The sequence below is a fragment of the Anolis carolinensis genome, chromosome 3 (assembly GCF_035594765.1).
Source record: "Anolis carolinensis isolate JA03-04 chromosome 3, rAnoCar3.1.pri, whole genome shotgun sequence".
NCBI lineage: Eukaryota > Metazoa > Chordata > Lepidosauria > Squamata > Dactyloidae > Anolis > Anolis carolinensis.
In genome coordinates this window covers 94,441,505-94,453,627 of record NC_085843.1, presented here as the reverse complement: position 1 = coordinate 94,453,627, position 12,123 = coordinate 94,441,505, and the positions used below count along the sequence as shown (strand labels likewise).

Here is a 12,123-nt window from a genome sequence, read left to right as displayed (position 1 = left end):
CAGAAAAAGAAATTCTCAAAGTAATTAAAAGCTTAAATAGCAACAAAACCCCAGGGCCAGACGGCTTCATAGCAGGCTTCTATAAATTAAATCAACCAGAAGTGATCGCCTTCCTAAGAAAATTAATGAACCAGGCACTACAAGATAAAATTATCCCAGAATCATGGAAGGAGGCAACGATAATAATGATACCGAAAGAGGGGGCAGATCTGTCTGATGTCAGATATTATAGACCCATCTCTCTCTTAAACACTGATTATAAAATCTTTTCAAAAATACTAGCCAACAGATTGAAAGAATTCCTAGAGGGTTGGATAGGGGAAGACCAAACAGGTTTTCTCCCGGCCAGAACTATCAAAGACAATGTAAGAATAATAATAGATGCCCTGGAATTTTACGAACATCATAATCAAAAAGAGGTAGGCTTCCTCTCGGTAGATGCAGAGAAAGCATTTGACAATCTGAACTGGACTTTTTTCAAACTCTTATTTCAAGAACTGGACCTAGGCATACAAATCCAAAATGGTATTAATAGTATTTACGAAAATCAATGGGCAAAAATACAAATCAACGGTCAGGAGACAAAAAAATTTGTAATTAGCAAAGGCACAAGACAGGGCTGCCCCCTCTCGCCGTTGATTTTTATTATGGCTCTAGAGATCCTACTCAAAGCAATTAATAAAGACACAAATTTACTAGGCACTAGAATAGATAAACAGGATTATAAATACCTTGCCTTCGCCGATGACGTGATTTGTATCATTGAAAATCCAATTCAGAATATCCATAATTGGATTGCGAAAATTGAAGAATTCGGTAGGGTGGCAGGTTTCAAAATCAATAAAAAGAAAACAATGATTCTTACTAAAAACATGTCCAAAAAGAAACAAAGAGTACTACAAGATATTTCAGGTTTGGAAACACCATCCAAACTAAAATACTTAGGGATCTGGATTTCAGCAAAAAATAATCAATTATTAGATTTAAATTATAATAGAGTCTGGAAAGAAATCAAAACTGACCTGGAAAAGTGGAAAAATTTAAATGCCTCACTACTGGGGCGAATAGCAATTATAAAAATGAATACCCTCCCAAAACTACTCTATCTGTTTCAGAACTTACCAATTATAAGAAGCGCTAAATTATTTAAAGATTGGCAGAGAGTTGTTATGAGATTTATCTGGAAAAGTAAAAAAGCTAGGATAAAATATAGCACTATGATTGCACGGAAAACCCAGGGAGGTTTTGGAGTACCAGATCTCAAATTATATCATGATGCTTGTGCTCTTTGTTGGCTAAAAGATTGGGTTAAATTAGAAAAAACTAAGATACTAAATTTAGAAGGTCATGAATTAAGGAAAGGCTGGCACGGTTATCTGTGGTAGGGTAAGTCGAAGATTGAGAAACAATTCGGTAATCATTTTATTAGATCTGCCCTTTTGAGAATATGGGATAACTATAAATGCCGGTTCCACACTAAGACCCCACTATGGGTATCCCCAATAGAAGCCGACCACAGAAGGTTATTAGGCTGGAGGAATTGGCCGACATATAGAGAACTATTAATAATAGTAACTGATAAAAAACCCCCGCCAATTTTGAAGGAATTAACGATAATACAAGAGATAAACAAAAACGTGTCCTGGTACCAGTACTTCCAAATCAAAGAAGCATATAAAAAAGATAAACTGGTAGGTTTTGAACAGGATCAGAGATTCTGGGATAAATTTATCCAGATTGATAAGAAAAATATAACTATAATGTATAGTCATCTTTTGTCTTGGGAGACTGAAACGACGACAATAACAAATGCAATGATACTATGGGCAAGAAACATAGGAAGACCCATCCAGATGCAGGAATGGGAATCGATTTGGAATAAAAAAATCAAATACTCATACGCTGTAGACTTGAAAGAGAATTGGCTTAAACTTATACATAGGTGGTATTTAACACCCAAAAAGATTGGTTTAATGTATAGGGATACAAATAACAAATGTTGGAAATGTAAAACCCAAATAGGTTCCTACTTCCACATGTGGTGGAAATGTAAAAAGATAGAAAGATTCTGGACTATAATTCTAGAGGAGAGTAACGTAATATTAAAAACTAAATTCGTTAAAAAACCAGAACTGCTCCTGTTAGGCTTGTATGACCCTAGGGATAAGATTGACCCCAACACAGATAAACTTTTTACTTTTTTCATTACCGCAGCTAGACTCGTGATTGCAAGACTCTGGAAATCTACACAAACACCAACAAAAGAATTATGGTTAAATAAATTATTGGAAATCAAGAATATGGATCAACTATCCTTTTTGATTAAAAGATCGAACGGAACTACAATAAAGGCCACTGACTGGACTAACTTCGAGGACTATTTAAAGAATAAAATATTATTAAGTAAAGACTGATCTAAAGATTTGAAATGAACTATATATGGAAGTCAACCCACCCATCCACCTACCCCTTTCCCTATTCCCCACCACCCCCCCTTTTATGTCCGACACACAGTTATTGTTATTGTTGTATTGTTTTATTGTCAAACTTTGTCTGTCTGTTTGTTTGTGTTGAGAAAAATCACAATAAAAAATTATTCTAAAAAAAAAGCAGAATACTTGACATTTTCCCATTGCAGAGTTTTGTGTCTGTAAGGTTTAGTGCTGTGAACGGAAGCAGGTTAATATAACTCGTTTCTGCTTGCGTTCTAGTGACCACCCCCAAACCAAAACCTGGGCTTTCCCTGCAGGGGTGGCTACATGCTATCTTGATTGAAATTGGGATAGCATGAAGCCACCCTGAACCACCAAATTTCCCCCCTAAAACTTACTGAGAAGGGTTCCTGACAGTCATGGAGCCTCTCCTTGCATCCTCTTGATGGAGGAAATGATGCCTGAGTAGATAGGAGGGGCTAGGAGAATTCTTCCGGCCCTTCCTCCCCATCTTCTCAGGCATCATTTCCTCCATCAGGAGGATGCGAGGAGAGGCTCCATGGCTGCCAGGGACTCTGTTCAGTAAGTTTTAGAAGTAAAATTTAGGGTTTATGGGGAGGGGTGGAAGGCTCCAGGAGCCCAATAGTGTGAGGTGGCAGTATGGATTGACCCCCTGGAAATGCATGATGTGCCCTGACAGTCAATCTACACAGGCCCAATACCTCATTAGACCTGGATCTTTAATTATGATCCAGATCTAATGAGGTATTTAATTAATGCAGAGTAAACTAGAAAACCGGGTTTACTCAGCATTAATTCATTTTTACCAGAGGCATTGTTTGGATGTCTCGAATTAAAGGCCTGTCTGGAACAGCCCTTAGTTCATCTATTGTATGGTTATTGTGTGGCTCTTGTTTCTTCTTTTAATAAAATCTATTGTACTGATACCAATGCTGGGACTTGAGACAACTTCTATAAGGCTCCAAGGTGGTTTTTTCAGCCACAACCTCACTTGCTTAACTTCAATAAGGTGGCTGAATTATGTGCTTTCACTCTCTTGCTTGGTAGCTTTTCAAGGATTACATCTTAGTTTCCTACTTTCTAATACTAAAAATAAGCTACAGTCTGGGAAAAGCTACTTGTACAATAAATAAATACATGAAATTTGTTTGTCTCACATGTTCCAACTGTGGGTGGTTCTACACAGGCTCATAATATGGGTGGAACTGGCATGAAAAATGCTGGGTCCAAACTTCATTATGGTTAGACAGGGCCCCCACAGTCCAGCTGTGCCAAGCTGATTCAGCACAGCTGGGAATGGGCCTGGTTTTCACCCTCTCTGTCACCCACCCATTTCCCCCCCCCCCAAAAAAAAAGAAAAAGAAAGAAAGAAAAAAGAAAAAAGAAGTGACGTACCTGATCTCTGGCAGCTCTACTTTTTGGTCCTTTGCCATGTGACCAGCAAGTGGGCTTGGGAGGAATGAACTGCCCTTCAAAAGGAAAGCAGTTGGTCACATAGACCAAGTAGCAGAGAGGGAGGAAATCAAGTACATATATTCCCTTTTTTGGGGGGGGGGGATGGGGGGGGCAAAGAACAGAAGTGGCAGCCCCCTCACCTCCCCAGGCTGCCAGAGCCCAGGGAGCATGAGATGGCTGTTGGGACATCCATCCCCTATTCTATTCTATTCTATTTATTTATTTGCAACATTTATATCCCGCTCTTCTCACCCCGAAGGGGACTCAGGGTGGCTTATAAGTTATATATACATACAATAAATTATATTATTAGTATAGCACAATATAAGCACTATATAAGCATTATATATTATATTGTACTATACGACTATATTGCAATATTATTAGTAATATTACATGTAATATAAATATAAAATTATAATAGTGTATTATTATTATTACATTGTATTACATCATATTATTATCAATATTATATGTATATACAATATATTATAATTTTAGTATAGTATAATATGAGTATTATATATTATTATATTGCTAAATTGATACAGGAGACATGGTGGAAAGATGTCTTCCTGGCCCTGCCTTCTTCATTCTAGTCCAGAATGGCAGACCTTTGGGGTGTGTGTGTGTGTGTGCTTCCAACTGATGATATAGGAGACATGGTGGAAACATGTCTTCCTGGCCCCGTCTTCTTCATTCTGGTCTGGAATGGCAGTTAGACCTTTGGAGAGGGGAGGGTGCTCCCATTTTCTGCATGGGAATTGTGGGTGAATGATTAGGACAAGCTGATGTGAGTTAACCTGGGGTAAGCCACCTAATGCAGTTGCATCCTGTGTTTTTAAAATCCAGGATGCAACTGTATTAGGTGGCTTATCCCAGGTTAACTCACATCAGCTTGTGTGTATTGTGTGGATGCCTGCAGGCTGATGCAGTTGCACACCACCTTAAATGGCTCTGTAGATCTTCCCTGTATCCGCAAGCTTTTCAGTCCCTCCTCATAAAAGAATTCTGACCATACTCTAATGTTGCTTGGCCACACCATGCCCTAGTTTTCATCTGTGACATGTTGCAAGATACATTGTTTTACTGCATATACACGTGTTCCATGTATGTTTTGGCTAATAGTTACAAATCCTAGCTATTCCCCAAGAAATACATGGGGCTGCTGTATATGAAATAAAATAAATATATCCCAGATCTTTATTTATTTATTGTTCCCAGTTGCCATAGGCAGAGAAAATTAAATGATGTTGGGTTCTTGCAGAAGTTGAGGAAGCAAGAAGACATCTTTGCTCCCTGGCTTCAGGTAAACTTTGGCTAAAATTGCTTGGAAACTGAGTGTGACACCTTTACTAACAAACCTTTACAGTACACACAGAAAACAAAACAACATAAACAAACACACAAAAGGGGGGGGGGAGGTTGGCAGTCTACACATAAAGTGCAGATGAATGGTTGGATCCTTAGGGGCAAGTGACCATGTGCTCCTGCAGTTTGTAATACAAAGGAATGCTGAAACTAAGACAAGTCAAACACGCATTCTGGACTTTAAGACAGCTGACTTCCAAAAAATGAAGGAAATACTGAGCGGCATTCCATGGACGCCAATATTAAAAAACAAGGCACTTAAGGATAGATGGGAGTTTTTCAAAAGTGAAATACTCAAGGCGCAAATGCAAACAGTGCCAACAAAGAAGAAAAATAAGACAAGTGCAAAGAAGCCAGAATGGATGTCCAAAGAACTTTTAACTGAGCTAAGACTCAAAAGAGACATGTGCAAGAAGTGGAAAAGGGGAGAAATCACCAAAGAAGAATTCAAACGTATAGCCAACACCTGTAGGGAAAAGGTTCGCAAGGCTAAAGCGCAAAATGAGCTCAGGCTTGCCAGGGACATAAAAAACAACAAAAAAGGGTTTTTTGCTTACGTTGGTAGAAAAAGGAAGAAAAAGGAGGCGATAGGGCCACTGCAAGGAGAAGATGGGGTGATGGTGACAAGGGACAGGGAAAAGGCAGAACTACTTAATGCCTTCTTTGCCTCGGTCTTCTCAGAAAAAGAAAGCCATCTTCAACCTCAGCAACACGGAATGGACGAAGGATTGGGGGAAATCCAACCCCAAATAGGGAAACAAGTTGTCCAGGAACACCTGGCCTCTCTAAACAAATTCAAGTCCCCAGGGCCAGATCAGCTACATCCAAGAGTATTGAAGGAACTAGCAGAAGTTATTTCAGAACCACTGGCAATCATCTTTGAGAGTTCTTGAAGAACAGGAGAAGTCCCAGCAGATTGGAGGAGGGCGAATGTGGTCCCTATCTTCAAGAAGGGAAAAAAGAACGACCCAAACAATTACTGTCCGGTCAGCCTCACATCGATACCAGGCAAGATTCTGGAAAAGATAATTAAGGAAATGGTCTGCAAACACTTAGAAACAAATACGGTCATTGCTAATAGTCAACACAGATTTACCACAAACAAGTCATGCCAGACTAATCTGATCTCTTTTTTTTTTATAGAGTTACGAGTTGGGTCAACACAGGGAATGCTGTGGATGTAGCCCACCTGGATTTCAGTAAGGCCTTCAACAAAGTCCCCCACAACCTTCTGGCAAACAAACTAGTAAAATGTGGGGTAGACAAAACTACGGTTAGGTGGATCCGTAATTGGCTAAGCGAACGAACCCAAAGGGTGCTCACCAATGCGTCGTCTTCATCATGGAAAGAAGTGACAAGTGGAGTGCCGCAGGGCTCCGTCCTGGGCCCGGTTCTGTTCAACATCTTTAGACGAAGGGTTAGAAGGCACGATCATCAAGTTTGCAGACGACACCAAACTGGGAGGATAGCTAACACTCCAGAAGACAGGAGCAGAATTCAAAACGATCTTGTCAGACTAGAGAGATGGGCCGAAACTAACAAAATGAAGTTCAACAGGGACAAATGCAAGATACTTCACTTCGGCAGAAAAAATGGAAATCAAAGATACAGAATGGGGGACGCCTGGCTTGACAGCAGTGTGTGCGAAAAAGACCTTGGAGTCCTCGTGGACAACAAGTTAAACATGAGCCAGCAATGTGATGCGGCAGCTAAAAAAGCCAATGGGATTCTGGCCTGCATAAATAGGGGAATAGCGTCTAGATCCAGGGAAGTCATGCTACCCCTCTATTTTGCCTTGGTCAGACCACACCTGGAATACTGTGTCCAATTTTGGGCACCGCAGTTGAAGGGAGATGTTGACAAGCTGGAAAGCGTCCAGAGGAGGGCAACTAAAATGATCAAAGGTCTGGAGAACAAGCCCTATGAGGAGCGGCTTAAAGAGCCTGCAGAAGAGAAGTCTGAGAGGAGACATGATAGCCATGTACAAATACGTGAAGGGAAGTCATAGGGAGGAGGGAGCAAGCTTATTTTCTGCTGCCCTGCAGGCTAGGACACGGAACAATGGCTTCAAACTACAGGAAAGGAGATTCCACCTGAACATCAGGAAGAACTTCCTCACTGTGAGGGCTGTTCGACAGTGGAACTCTCTCCACCGGACTGTGGTGGAGGCTCTTTCTTTGGAGGCTTTTAAGCAAAGGCTGGATGGCCATCTGTCGGGGGTGCTTTGAATGCAATTTCCTGCTTCTTAGCGGGGGGTTGGACTAGATGGCCCATGAGGTCTCTTCCAACTCTTATGATTCTATGATTCTACCTAACACTATACAGATCCCGCTTTGTAACCTCACTCACCAAGACATACAACAAAAGCAAAACCTTCTCATCACATGCACAAGCTGTGGCATGTTCAGCTTCTTCACACAACTAGTCAACTACATCTGCACCAAGTGTAAACAGATGACTCTGATGGAGTAGAGGATCCAACAACTCGAGGACCGTATTAAGACCCTTAAGGACATTCAGGAACTCTAGCTCTTCTTAGACACTGCACAACACGCTGTTCTAGATACGCAACCCTCATCACACCAACACCACCATGATACACCACCATGATAAGGGACTTTATGGGGAGATCAATTTGAATGTGGACAACCCTTAGGCATGGAAGGAGGTCACCCGTAAAAAGAGACACAGGACCAGGCAGCCTCCGCAGAATACTTCTGCTCAGCTTGACTTACACAACAGATTCCAAATTCTTACACTACTAACATCTGATCAGGAATGTGGAGGACCACAGTTACTTAGATACCACTCAGTGGGCCACCCTTGATCAATACACACTGGATAGCCCTGACAAGGCAATGCATTACCACATTCATACTTACACAATCATGTAGATGCTCCATCCCCAATCGTAGACCATGCACAACAGGAACACCCTTGGGAGAGTGATGGGCTCTTGGACCCATATCAATGGATTGTCATTGATGAATGCACTAGGGATGTCGAGGAGGAGGAAAACACTTTACACCTACACAATTTACTTCAACAGGAACAATTTTCAGGGGACCTACACACTATCTTGCACAAAAGGGACCCTGTCAATCCTCAAAGGAAACAGGTTTTGGTAGTAGGCGACTCCCTCCTGAGAGGAACGGAAGCCATCATTTCCAGACCGGATGGGATGGTTCGAGAAATATGCTGCCTCCTGGGGGCAAAAATACATCATATCACTCAGAAGCTCACCAGGCTCCTAAAGCCCCATCACCCTCCCTGCTTATGTTGATTCATGTAGGAATCAATGATACTGCAGGCATACTTTTCAAAAGATCACAAACGATTTTCAAGCTCTCAGAACAAAGCTAAAACTGTGTAATGTACATGTGATCTTTTCATCCCTCCTCCCCGTTGTAGGACACGGCTCTACAAGGCAAGGGCCAGAAAAATAGTACGTCAATAACTGGCTCAGAAAATTGTGTCAGGAGAAGTGTTTTGGCTTCCTTGACCATGGCCTACTCTTCCAGGAAGATGGCCTACTGGCAAGTGATGGGGTGCACCTCACACAAGTAGGAAAACACCTTTTTGCACACAGACTCACAAACCTAATCAGGTGCACTTTAAACTAGATCCACTGGGGGAGGGGAACAACAGCCTTGCGAACAGTATTTTACCCACGACCACAGGGAACTGCCAAAAGGCTAAACGGAGGGCTGCACAAACACAGCAAGGACCAAGTACTGAGAGCACAATAATCCGAAATAAACAGCTTGGGGGAAGGTCACAGGGAATTACATGTCTTTACACTAATGCAGAGCATGCGGAATAAGCAAGACGAACTCCAACTTTTAGCACAACACCACACTTACGATGTCATAGGCATCACTGACATCTGGTGGGATGACTCCCATCACTGGAATGTAGCCTTTGAGGGCTATAACCTCTTTCACAGAAATAGAACAAAGGGGAGAGGAGGGGGAGTAGCTTTATATGTCAAAAGCAGTTACGTGCAGAAGAAATGCAAGACTGCAATCCGGGAAACCAGCTTGAAAGCATCTGGATAAGAATCAAGGGAACTGGGACTCAAAAAGATCATGTCATGAGTGTCTACTACAGACCTCCGAGCCAGGATGAAGAACTTGATGAAGCCGCCCGTCAACAGTTGACCAATCAGGTGCAAAGAAGAGATATAGTAGTCATGGGTGATTTCAACTATCCCAATATCTGCTGGAAAAAAAACTCGGCCAAGAGTACAAAGTCTAACAAATTCCTCGCTTGCCTTGCAGACAATTTTATGGTCCAGAAGGTAGAAGAGGCAACAAGGAGATCGGCTACTCTTGATCTCATCTTAACAAATGTGGAAGACCTAATCAATGCAGTTGAAGTGGTCGGATCCTTAGGAGCAAGTGACCATGTGCCATACAAAGGAAGGCTGAAACTAAGACAAGTCAAACATGCATTCTGGACTTTAAGAGAGCTGACTTCCAAAAAATGAAGGAAATACTGAGCTGCATTCCATGGACGCCAATATTAAAAGACACAGGAGTTAAGGATGGATGGGAGTTTTTCAAAAGTGAAATACTGAAGGTGCAAATGCAAACAAAGTGCCAACAAAGAAAAAAAAAGACAAGTACGAAGAAGCCAGAATGGATGTCCAAAGAACTTCTTACTGGGCTAAGACTCAAGAGAGATGTGCACAAGAAGTGGAAAAGGGGAGAAATCACCAAAAAAGAATTCAAACGAATAGCCAACTCCTGTAGGGAAAAGGTTTGCAAGGCTAAAGCACAAAATGAGCTCAGGCTTGCCAGGGATATTAAAAACAACAAAAAAGGTTTTTTTGCTTACATTGGTAGAAAAAGGAAGAACAAGGAGGCGATAGGGCCTCTGCGAGGAGAAGATGGGGTGATGGTGACAGGGGACAGGGAAAAGGCAGAACTACTTAATGCCTTCTTTGCCTCAGTCTTCTCACAAAAAGAAAGCTGTCTTCAACCTCAGCAACATGGAATGGACAAAGAATTAGGGGAAATCCAACCCCAAATAGGGAAAGAAGTTGTCCAGGAACACCTGGCCACTCTAAATGAATTCAAGTCCTCAGGGACAGATCAACTACATCCAAGAGTATTGAAGGAACTAGCTGAAGTTATTTCAGAACCACTAGCAAACATCTTTCAGAGCTCTTAGAGAATGGGAGAAGTTCTAGGAGATTGGAGGAGTGTCATTGTTGTGACTGCGCCTTCGGGGATTATGGTTGATGGGGATGGAATTCGAAGAGGAAGAAAAAACCCTCGTGATGAGGGTTCACTGGAGGAGTTGCGCAGGAAGCGACTTAGAGAGCTATATGGGGGATCTTCTGAGGAAGATTCAGGTGGGGAGATGGATGCTGAGGAACAGGTGGTGGCTGGGGAAGCGGGCACTGAATGGGCACAGCCACCGGAGATGTCTGGGGATTTGGGGTCTATGGATACTTCTGAACCTGGGGTTTCTGCAGGAGCTGATCCCAATTGGGATGCTTGGAGAAGGGAGGATGGTTCTTTAAGTGTTCATGGGGCTAAGTGTGGGCAGGATGATTGGGACTCCGACGAATTGCTAGGTACTCCGGATCCACGAGCTCTAGCTGTGTGGAGCTCAGACTCTGAGTAGATTTGGGACACCTGGTGTTTGGGTGTGAGTGTTTGGTCACCCAGGAGGAAGGGGAATAAAATGAGAATGTTTGGCCACTGCACTTTGCGTGTGGCAAGGTGTTGCTGAGGCGCCATTGGGATCTCTGTGTTTCCATGAAGACTGGACTTGGACTATGATTTGAATCTGCTGTTATCACCTAGCTTGGCTCTCGCTGTGTCTTATCGTGGACCTGTTTTGGATGACTGCACCCTCTTCAGACCTTGGATCGGAATTTGACCTTGCTACTGCCTTCGCCCTGTGATTGATGACTACTATCGGCTTTTGACTCCTGGCTTGCTCTTTGGACACCGCTGTTATCTCCTGACCTGACCTTGGAATCCCGGACGACGTCTTTTCACCATCCTTTTGGAGCCTTCGGCTTTATCCACATTGTGGAAGCAGTCTACTGCATTCTTAGTTTGTTTGTTTGTTTCCTGACCAATTTGGTGTTTTCTTTTGGGAACTGTTCCTTTGAAAACTACAGAGCCGGCTAGCAGGGCTTGGACTCAGAAAGCGCAGTTTGCACTAAGTTTGTTTAGCTTTGTTTTTACCTGCTTGTGTTGCTGAATTACATTTTTGTTTGAACTGCTCTTGAAGCACTGATAGTGAAGTGTTTCAAGGTTTTTTCTGTGTTAACATTACTTTTTGGCTTATCTGCTGAATAAACTCTATTTTTGTTCGCTAATTGGCGTCTGACTCTTGACAGTCATACCCCAGCCACCTTTTGTTTCTGAACCTGATTCAGAAATGAACTTTGATCAGGATGAAGCTTATTCTGACCTTTTGCCTAGTCTGCAGAGCTCCTTTCAGTTACAGCTGCTGATAGTTCATATATATAGTTGATAGTTCAGATGCTTCCTTAATTGGGAGAGATACTGGAGATGTTACTCCCATGGCTTAACCAGATGTCCAGAGTTCCCCAGAGAACGTGCCCTTCAACCAAAGGGAGTTTCTCCATTGCCAGAGATCAGAAAAACAAGGGCTTTGAAGGAGTAACCACTTGGCATCTCGAGGGGATTGTGGATAGGAATATTCCCTTGGGAACCTTTGAGGAGTTTGATTTCCCTTCGTTGGGATCTGATCTTCGTTCCATAAAAGTGTCTTGCACTGCAAACACTTTGTGGTGTCAACCTAGCAAATACCTAAGAACAGTTCACTGACTCTAGCTCCTGGTGTTTACCCAGCCAAG

General features: G+C 42.3%; 1 long non-coding RNA gene across 1 annotated transcript in view; it reads right to left on the bottom strand.

The window, feature by feature from the left end:
- LOC134297504 (uncharacterized) overlaps positions 1–11,630 on the bottom strand; it is a 232,374-nt gene extending 220,744 nt beyond the window's left edge. Inside the window, exon 1 of the long non-coding RNA XR_010004270.1 lies at positions 10,997–11,630. This is a non-coding gene — a long non-coding RNA (uncharacterized LOC134297504). The remainder of the gene's footprint in view (positions 1–10,996) is intronic.
- Between the last annotated feature and the right edge of the window lie 493 nt (positions 11,631–12,123).